Genomic DNA, 10,048 nt, shown 5'->3' with positions numbered 1-10,048 from the left:
AGCCTTGCAAATAGGTCAGAGCAGGAAAGACGGATGCGATTTGCACGAACTCGCCGAGTAAACTTTCATCCTGCAGGAATATTTGGGATCTGTTCCGAACACTTCTGGGAGGACTGTTTCGAGAGATCTGTGTAATTTGAAGGATCTAGGCGAAGAATTCTGTCGGGTTCAATGCCCACCGTTCAAAAAAGGGACAAGAAAAACCGTCCTCATTGCGATCTCGACAAAAGGGAAGCTACAAACCTCCACGGGTTTTGTCACCTAGATATGTGAGTTGATCATTATCCGCCGTTAACAACTCTCTGGAAGAATACCTTATACAAAGGAAAGAACTCGGTGAACATTGTAAATAACAATGATAACATAGCCAAGTAGAGGAATGAGATTTCTGACCTTAAAGAACTCACTTTTATACAAAAGAGATGAAAAATATAAATGTGAGCTCTGACTGTAAAAAAAGCTGGCTTCAATATCAGCGAAAGTAGAACAAACAGCTTAAGACGCACAGAGCATAGAAACACTTTAAAATGCAAGCTTGACACCAAATAACCGAGAAAGTGAAAATTTCTTAAAAAACCTCTCAAACTATCAACCATCTGACAGCCAAGTCAGCGTCCGATCAAAGAGTCTCAAACTCACCTCAACACCCGTGATAAACGAATGTAAATTCAGGCCAACTTTGCGAGATTTATTCGCAAGACAAATGCGCCTCCGTTACACCTTTCTCGGACAAAACAAAGAACCCCTTCCATTTCATATCTAACTGAATGCCACCGGTTCAGTCTTCTATCGCCATTCAGAGCTACTTGGAAAATTGTCATAACACAACTTGCAGACTGTATCTAAGCCAAAAAATACTTTGCAACGCAATGAGGTCACGGCTCTAAAAGAGTTGAAACAAACTCTGCTTTAAACCCCTATTTAGATAGGGCCACCCGTTGTACAAAGAGTAGCCATTGCTCCTCGAACAGAAGACAAAAGAGCTAATACAGAGGAAGATCCGTTTTTAATTACACAATTTGATCTAAAGTACAAAGGAGCTACGTTGGCTCTCGGCCTCAGTGTTTAAGACAAACAAAAAAAATTAACTTTAGTAAAGCCTGTTTAATTAACTCAAAATTTATGCCTTGACTGCCTCCATAACTAAGGTATATATCAGATACACTGTATATATGACGTTCATATAATTATGGTATATATGACGTTCATATATTTAAGGTATGTATGTAGCAAAAAAAGGGTGAGCAATTACGGGTGAACAACTGAAAAACTAAATTACTTCAAGTTAACTGAATGTTTAAAATAACAATCACTGCGATAAATGCGATGAAGAAACTTAAACAGAGTGCGCACGCAACAGTAGACATGATGTTAAACTTAACAATTAAGATTAAAAATTAATTTGCGGAGAGAAAAGTTCAACGATTATTTGGCGTCAAGTCCTAAAATTAAGATTGTTAATCGCAAAGGGCTTTTCTTGCCATCATTAGTCGCAAAGAGTGTTGTATTACGATTAATAATCGTTGAAAGTACGGCTATTAATCGTGACTGAATCATTAATAGTCGTGTTTGACGAGCTTTAGACTTAAGAGGCTGTCAATCTTATTTCCACCCGGTCAGTTTCGCGTCAAATATAATTGTGCCAGAAACTCTGTCAACAGAAAGACTTTATTTAGGAAAGAACTAAATTAGATTTCGTTTGATTCGAAATAATTTTCTGACTGCGGTAGGGGCCCTAATTATTTCCCAGTCCATAGAGACCGTCGCAACACCTCGGAAATTGAAAAAAAGGCATGTTTTGTAACATTGAAAAATATTTGATTCGCATAGTTAAACCACCGAGTTTATATCAGATTGCTTAAAAAACCTTTCTAGTTTGTCAAGAGAATTAGAATTTTTGCTCTCAATATATTTGAAAAGGCGAATTTTAACATATTCTGACCACTATAAGTCGTCATCGGCCGATGGTCGTAAATAACCTTTATTTAGACGTTACGTTTTGGGATTTGGGACCTGGTTGACAACTCTAGCCTACACAGCCGTGAATTTTAGACCATTATAGGCAAAAACGTGTAAAAACCCCTGTACGTTTTCGATTTTTTAAAAGCTATGACCGTTTGAAGTAGCACATGCACGAGTATTCGCGATTTTTTCACCTACACTAAAATCGAACCACTGGAGCAGATTTCGTTATAAATACGGCTTACCTTCGGCGCATCTTGGGTTTATGTGAAATTTCAGATGTTCCTCGCGCCCCAAACTAGTGAACTTAATGATAACCCCAGCTAATAACTCCAAACTTCAGCGGTCGGCATCAATCGACACTCTTCTTTAACTGGTTGTTGCGAACTAAACTCGAAAACTAAAGCCATGTTTCGCGCTTAATGTCCTGTTGAAACTTTGGATCGCTGCTGCATTCTCTTCAAGAATCAGCCATAGAACTCCACAAGTCTATATGCCGAAGTTTGGGGGCTAAAATTTGGTATATAAAGCTGAATAATAGCGCTATGGAACACAGCCGTGGTTCCATTTTCACAGAGGTCCGCATTAACCATTGCGGGTGAACCCGCTGGCCCTTTATTTTTTTTTGGAAGGCCTGCAAGAGTTGTATGGCATGCAAGTGCTTTTTCGAAACTAGAAAGGCGTCAGTCTGTAGCGAGTCTTCAGCGAGGATGATAAAGCTTTCAGAATGTACAGGTGACATCAGTGATCATCTACAAGCATGTCACATAGGTCACTTCAGAGGAAAGGTACAAGAATATGAGCTTATCGTTAACAGGTCAGGGTTGCCACACTACCTTTCCCCTAATCATGATCAACTTGAACAATTTTGGATATGCGAAAAGCATAGAGAAAACATGGGTAAAAACTGGCGACCACGTCGCACTTGCCAGTACCCGCTGCACAGCGGCCGGAAAAAGCAGCTAAATACTAGAAATGCAGTTCATCTCGACATGTCAAGGGAAATTAATACTATCTTTGCACAACTCATTCCAACAGGCTCCCGTAAATATGATTCTTATGTAAATTCTAGCTTACCAATCAGGTATTGTCCTGAAATGTGGAGCACGGTTTAAATCAAGATAAGATCTACACATATATTGAGGTGCGATAAGTGTCAGAATGCAAAAAGTCCATCTGAGGTCAGATGAAGCCGGTTGCTATCACAACAGCTCCATAGTAACAGCTGTGAGAGATGTCGCAAAAGGAGTTGGGGTTGAAGTTCATAGTTATCAGTACTCGGAGTCGCAGTCTGGTGAAGACATTTGTGATCGTATCCTCTGCCTTATGAGGTCCTCTATTCGTGCTTACTGTAACGAAGGGCACGATGTTCTAACTGCCGTGGACATGAGAGATGCCTTGACGCAACACCCAGTGAAGGGAACAACCACTGCAGCTAGCATAGTCGACGAATCAAAGAACAGTCTCTTTATAAATGAGACTGAGCATTTTAGTAGCTTCCACAACTTCGAATATAGAGATACCGGTCTGAGATAGAGTTTGGAGATGTCATGGCATCGGTAAAGGGAAGTACATTCCATATGACGTTATTTATATCAAGCACCAAGGTCAAACGTCCCTTCAAGACATAGAATCTCAAGGGTCTTATGATCCTCCTAAAAAGCGTGTGGTCAAGCGTGGTTCAAAGGACAGCAAGGAAACAGAGAGTACAACGCCATTGTTTGAATGCTTTGTGCTTGGATGTGTTGAGGTGTTCGAAACGATTTTGCAACTAGAGCTGCACCTGGACGTTGGAAAGCATACAGTCAGCAGGTTAAGCCAGTATGATGCAATGAAAATGGACTGGGTCCTTAAATTCTCGTCGATAGATACCGCTGGTATCGAGTGTTTGAGCTGTTCGTCAGATTCCAGTACACCACTCACTTTTCCTGGGGATACTTCGCGCCACTCGCCTCTACGAACAGGATGGGCCGTAGTCAAACCGAGGAGCAGTGTTAGATTTTCAAAGAATGTAAAAGAATACCTAACGGCACGGTTTACACTTAGAGAAAGAACTGGGCGAAAGGTAGACCCCGGCCAAGTTGCAGTGGACATGCGAAATGCGAAAAATGAGTGAAATGCACGTTTGTTCACTAGAGAACAGTGGCTGACAAAGAGCCAAGTTTAGAGCTTTTTCTCCTGGCTAGCAGCAATGCGACGCAAAGATCATAGTGTAATCGGGATATCGTTGGACGAGCAGGAAGAGGTCCAATGCGTCCAGGAGAATTCTGAGAGACAAGATCTGGTAGACAAAGTTAAAAAAGAGATCAAAGTCTCGCATCCAATCTGCTACGACACGTATGACCTCTGTGAACGTTACCACAGTAACACACTTCAGAAATTCAATGTGGTTTTGTTGCGAGCCATCTGTAGTCATTTTGAGATCCCTGTAAAACTGAGAGACAAAAAGCGGATCCTCGTAGAAAAACTGTCGGACGGGATTAAGGATTGTCAATGTGTTTCGCAGTAGAATTATGTAAAACATGTCTCATTCAGTTGCTGAAAGTGTAGAATATGCTCTACAGATACAAACTTCCTTTAGTTCCTATATCAAGTTCTAACGGCGTTGTTATAGTGTAACAATCAAAGCTTATAATATCTCTGACATTCAATTTTGTCGTGCTTGACGCACTTACAATTCATAACTAAATCAGTGAAAGATAGTACCTAGTTTGACGACATGTCAAGCAGTGTCTGATACACTATATAGACATCGCACTGAGCCTTGCTCTTCATGTGAAAATTATTTTTAACAAAAACAGGGATTAGTGTGTTCAGCTTCTCGCAGTCAGTGATATATTTTTTATAATAACGATTGAAAATTTACTAGAAGCAACACTTATAACATCTGTTCATACCAAGCATGTGTGAAAGTTTTTATCACGTTGGTAGCCGATTTCTCCGGTTATTGACAGGTTGCTGGTCTGTGGACACAATCGACACAGAACCGAGAGAAGCAAGCACAGGACATTTGAAATTAATTTATTAATTATATCATATCAAACTCCAGGTAAAAGCATTTATTCTTTTCAGCCACAATTTTCTCCCCAAATATTACATTGGGGTGTAAATTTGGATAGAACAAAATCATGCGACACCAGCTATCAGCGGTCTCCTCTTTTGTGCGGACCTTTGTGAGAACAGTATATCATCGAACGGGATCGTCGTGATCTAAAGTTAGGCGATTGTTTCTCCACTTCAAAAGCCTAAAACCTTCATTTCCCCCTCAGCTTTTAGATATGGAGAGTTCATATTCTGATTCTGGAAAAATTCAGCTCGGAAGCAATATTAAATGGGTAATCATGAACCGCGAAATGTGGCCATAACTCCAACCATTTGTTTTGATACCACGAATCCCGATGGAAGCCGCCTACTTTTCGAAGGCAATACCTAGCTATTTGTTGAGGTTGTCATGGATTTCAGCAATTTGGTTATTTGAAAAATACTGAAGTTAGCCATGAAGCCGGGCTGCAAAGCGGGTAACCTGTATTTATGACTAAATCTGCTCCAGTAGTTTGATTTTAGTGTAGGTGAAAAAATCGCGAATGCCCGTACATGTGCTGATTCTAACGGTCATAACTTTTGAAAAATCGAAAACGTACAAGGGTTTTTGCATTCTTTTGCCTATAAAGGTCTAAAGCTAACGGCTGTGTAGGATAGAGTTGTCAACCAGGTCCCAAAATACCAAAACTTAACGTCTTAGGGTGCCTAACGCAGCCAAACCAAATCTAATTTAGTTTTTTCCTAAGTTAAGTCTTTCTGTTGACAGAGTTTCAGGCAAAATTATTTTTCACGCGAATTTGATCGTGTGGAAATAAGAGAGACAGCCTCTTAATAATCGTGTAAAATTTGCAAGAAGGTATCGTGCTTCATACATTCCTCATACAACACACCTAGTCGGCATATTTCGGACAATATGGACGACAACCTTCCCAAACAAGTGAAAATGTTTGAAATGCAGACTTTCGTGTTCTCGATTTGACGTCACATTACCCGCTATAGCCATTTAAACTCGGTCGTGGGGCAAGATGGCGGCCGATTTTCCGTATTTTGAATGGGCACAGAAAATTAAAGATTTGAGCAAATTAAAAGAATTTTTGTACAGAAATACTCCAAAAAATAAGCTTATTTCGTTAAGCGAAAAAAAATTTTTGGGTTTAGGTGCTCTTTAACATTTTTATTTCTAAAAATAACATTTTGTTTGAACCTCATTTTTAACGGTTCTGAGGGGAGATATAAGACAGGTCATCTGTCATAATGTTGAGATCCTTTAGCAGACAATAAACAGAGGGATCAAAAGTTTTCCTTTAACTTCTAAATCCTGTCCATGATCTCAACAACAATCTTTTCAAGCTTTTAACTGATTTCATATACATAACCCAGGAAAAATTGTCGAGGCTGTTCGGAGCCACAAGGATTTACAGAGTCGAAAAAACCTCTCTCAACAGGGTAGACACATCTGCATTTTGAATAAGAGAGCACACACACCTTTAAAGTGCTATTCAAGGCAAATAATTGTGATATGGGACTTTTTGTCATGTCGATGTCGATGTCTAATCACAACTGAACCCCCATAGCTAGTTTAGCCATTTTCATATGTTGCAATTTCAGTACTCGTGAGCTTTTGTGAAGGGTTTGAAATTACACGAAGAAGTCGCGTGTCAATCATTCAGAGAGTAAATGAGTTAACACTGCACTCTTATGAATGATTTTTGTTAATTAGGTTAAGAATTTTACGTATGATGCACGATCCTCGCAGTAGAGAGCGCCATTTATGCAATAGCGAAAATCAGGCCTGAAAAAATCAGGCCTGTACGGGACTCGAACCACTGACCTCTGCGATAGTAGTGCAGCGCTCTACCAATTGAGCTAACAAGCAAACTGGGAGCAGGCCAGAATATATGAATTTCATATACTCATTGTTTCTGATTTATCATTATGGGTTTATTACGAACCACTTAACGGCCTGCTCCCAGTTTGTTTGTTAGCTCAATTATTAAGAATTTTGTTAATTGATTTTGACTGTCACACCCTGGCACTTTGAGGAAAGCCTAATTTATGAAACACTTCTTGAGAACGGTACAAACAATTCCCTCAAGAGGTAAAGAATGTTAACAGAACGCCAACAGAATGTTGATATTTCTGTACATAATTGTGAAGAAATGTCGAAATATGTCCTATTCTCGTCTTTTTTGGAGCGCGACTGATGAAAAACTTACGGAGAAATACAGCGTGACACCAATGCGATAATGTACATGGTAATTGGAGATGATTGATGTTACCAAAATGACGAAAAGTTTAAGAAACTGAGACAACCCATATAATTCAAACTATTACATATTGTTGTTGTAAACCTTTATTTAACTAGGGTAGTCCCTCCACGATACTTAAAGGTATATCTGTTATCAATAGGAGCCCTAAGTTAAAAGCTAACAAAAAGTTTTAAAAATAAATAATAAGAAACTAAGTAACTAAGTTAAAATAGTACAGTATAACAATTAAAAATGATTCCTATTTAATAAATAATTATTATACACAACTGAGCCATTATAATAAAATATTTTCTTTGCGGTCTCAGTTCTTACTGAAGGTAAGTATATAAAATTGCTTCTTCTTGTTTCTCTTAAAATGACTTCCTTATTCAACTTAAAATAATGTTTTAAAAACTGTGGTACATTATTACTTAAACACCTCTTCACTAAACCTAAAATATGAGCGTTACGGCGATCTTCTAAACTCTGAAAATTAAGATAGTCGGTTGATGTTGTACCCCATTTAGATTTAATTATAATTTTCGAGGCCCGCCTTTGCAAAGATTCAAGACTTTCCATATCTGCTTTATTGCAGCTGGACCAAACAACATCGCAATAATCAAAAATGGGCAGAATTAATGAATTATACATCTCAAGAGCTGCATGTATAGTGATATTCCTTCTAAGGCGCCTTAAGGCACCAACTCTTTTACCGACCTTAGAAATAACATAACGAACATGGTCTTTCCACCTAAGATTATCGTCAAGAAGAATGCCTAAATACTTAAAATCATAAACTCTATTGAATTCATAATCACCTATTTTGACAACTACTGCGTCAGTAGCGTTAGAAAGCCTAGCATAAGTCCCAAAAATTCCAAATTCTGTTTTTCTTTTGTTGATCAAAAGAAAATTACTGAGAGTCCATTTATTCACTTCATCTAGTTCTGCATTCAAAATTTCCTCCAAGATTTTAATGTCCTTGCGGGCTGCAAAAACAACAGCATCATCAGCGTATAATAATATATTACATTTACTGATAGCAGTAGGTAAATCATTGATAACCAGCACAAACAACAATGGTCCAAGGATTGAATCTTTCGGCACACCAAAAGCAACATCACAAGGGTCTGACAGAGGAACGGCTAAGCGATACTGAGGAGATTTATAACTTTCACGTAGAACTCTCAGTTTACGCTGGGCTAAGTGTCAACATTCAGGAGCCGTTGGTTAACACGATTTGATTCTAATCATTGTTCTTTGACGAAATTTAAATTCACCTGCACGGCGACTTATAGGAAAGTACCCCTCATTTTCTTGTCTCAATCTTAAGGTCTTCTTTTACTACAGATTCACTCACATTCTACGCGCGATCACAAAGCACATGGTATGTCCAAATTGGGAAGTATCAATCACACACATGACATACCTTTCTTCAAATTTGATTGTTTCCTCTTAACTTCGACGAAATCTATTTCGCTATGAACGAAATATTCAGCCTGCAAACAGAAGCGTGAGGGTCATTGTGTAAAATGGTTGTATCAACATCCTGAAGGTCTCAAAATCCAACAATCTGGAATCTGGAATGAATTTTGGCATATAAGGAACTAAGCACATTGAATTACAGAGCTACACAAAGGGAAAAAGGATGATAAGCATGGTAACGGCACAACAAAACTATTCCTACATTGTACAAGACATGACGCTATCGACATTGCCGATCCTCGGAGCGAGCAGTTTCCAAAACCGCTCCTGTGAAACGGTGTTTTCACAAATAAATGTACATTAAGGTATCGGATAGACAATATCCAGAACAACAAAAAGTGTCCGAGGTCAGCTTTGCAGTTTTAGCCATGTCATCAGCATTGTAACAGACTAGGAATGGCACTTAAGTGGAAGTGAACTCATGCGGTATTAAAAGTAATTTATGGGCGGTGTAACTAATCGACAAATTATAAAAATGCAGACAACCACCCCTATACAAGGCACATGTCAATTAGCGCATCGATGAATCCATTAAAAGGAAAGAAAAAGAAGAAGGAAAATAAGCGAGAAGGGACTAAATTGATGAACTTTAAATTTGTTCTGCCCGTATCGTAATCAAATGGGTTCTTCAATAAAATTAACAAAATAAGCAAAAAAAAGAAAACCATTTAAATAACGCTAAAAGCTATGCGCATGTTTAAAAGTACCTTATCATTTATCAAAAACTAGAAACCAAAGCTTTCCTAAAAAAAAAGCGTTTTGAGTTCTTTCTTAAAAGTAGCTACGCGGCTAAAGGATCTGGTGGGTAATGTACGGCAACGAATGTCATAAGGCAGGAGCAGCATGAGCAAAAGCGCGATCCCCCGAGTCTAGAGCAGGTGATCGGGAAACGAACAGAAGAGATTATGTAGATTAGCAAAGAGCATAGTTGGAGGCAGGTTATAGAGATAACAGATCTTAGATTTTTTAACGACTTCAAAATAGAAAGAACAGATTTTAAATTGATCAGCGTCCTATCAAGAACTGCTAAGTCGCGCCAAACTACCGACGTTGAACAATCGGCACCTACAAGACATTGCCACTTTGATGTTTAAAGTTAAGCACAGTCTCGTACCTGAGAATATTTCTGACTTATTTAATATAAAGAACACTCAATATAATTTACGGAACAGTGACTTTGAACTGCCAAGATTCGAAACTGTAAGATTTGGTAGGAATTCTATTAAATATATGGGACCTCTCATCTGGTCGAAGTTACCAAGACACCTAAGAACGATAGAAACTCTAAATTCGTTAAAGAAGACCTTAAG

The sequence above is a fragment of the Stylophora pistillata genome, chromosome 2 (genome assembly GCF_964205215.1).
Source record: "Stylophora pistillata chromosome 2, jaStyPist1.2, whole genome shotgun sequence".
Classification (NCBI taxonomy): Eukaryota; Metazoa; Cnidaria; class Anthozoa; order Scleractinia; family Pocilloporidae; genus Stylophora; species Stylophora pistillata.
The sequence above is the reverse complement of the archived record's forward strand: the minus strand, read 5'-3'. Positions refer to the sequence as shown.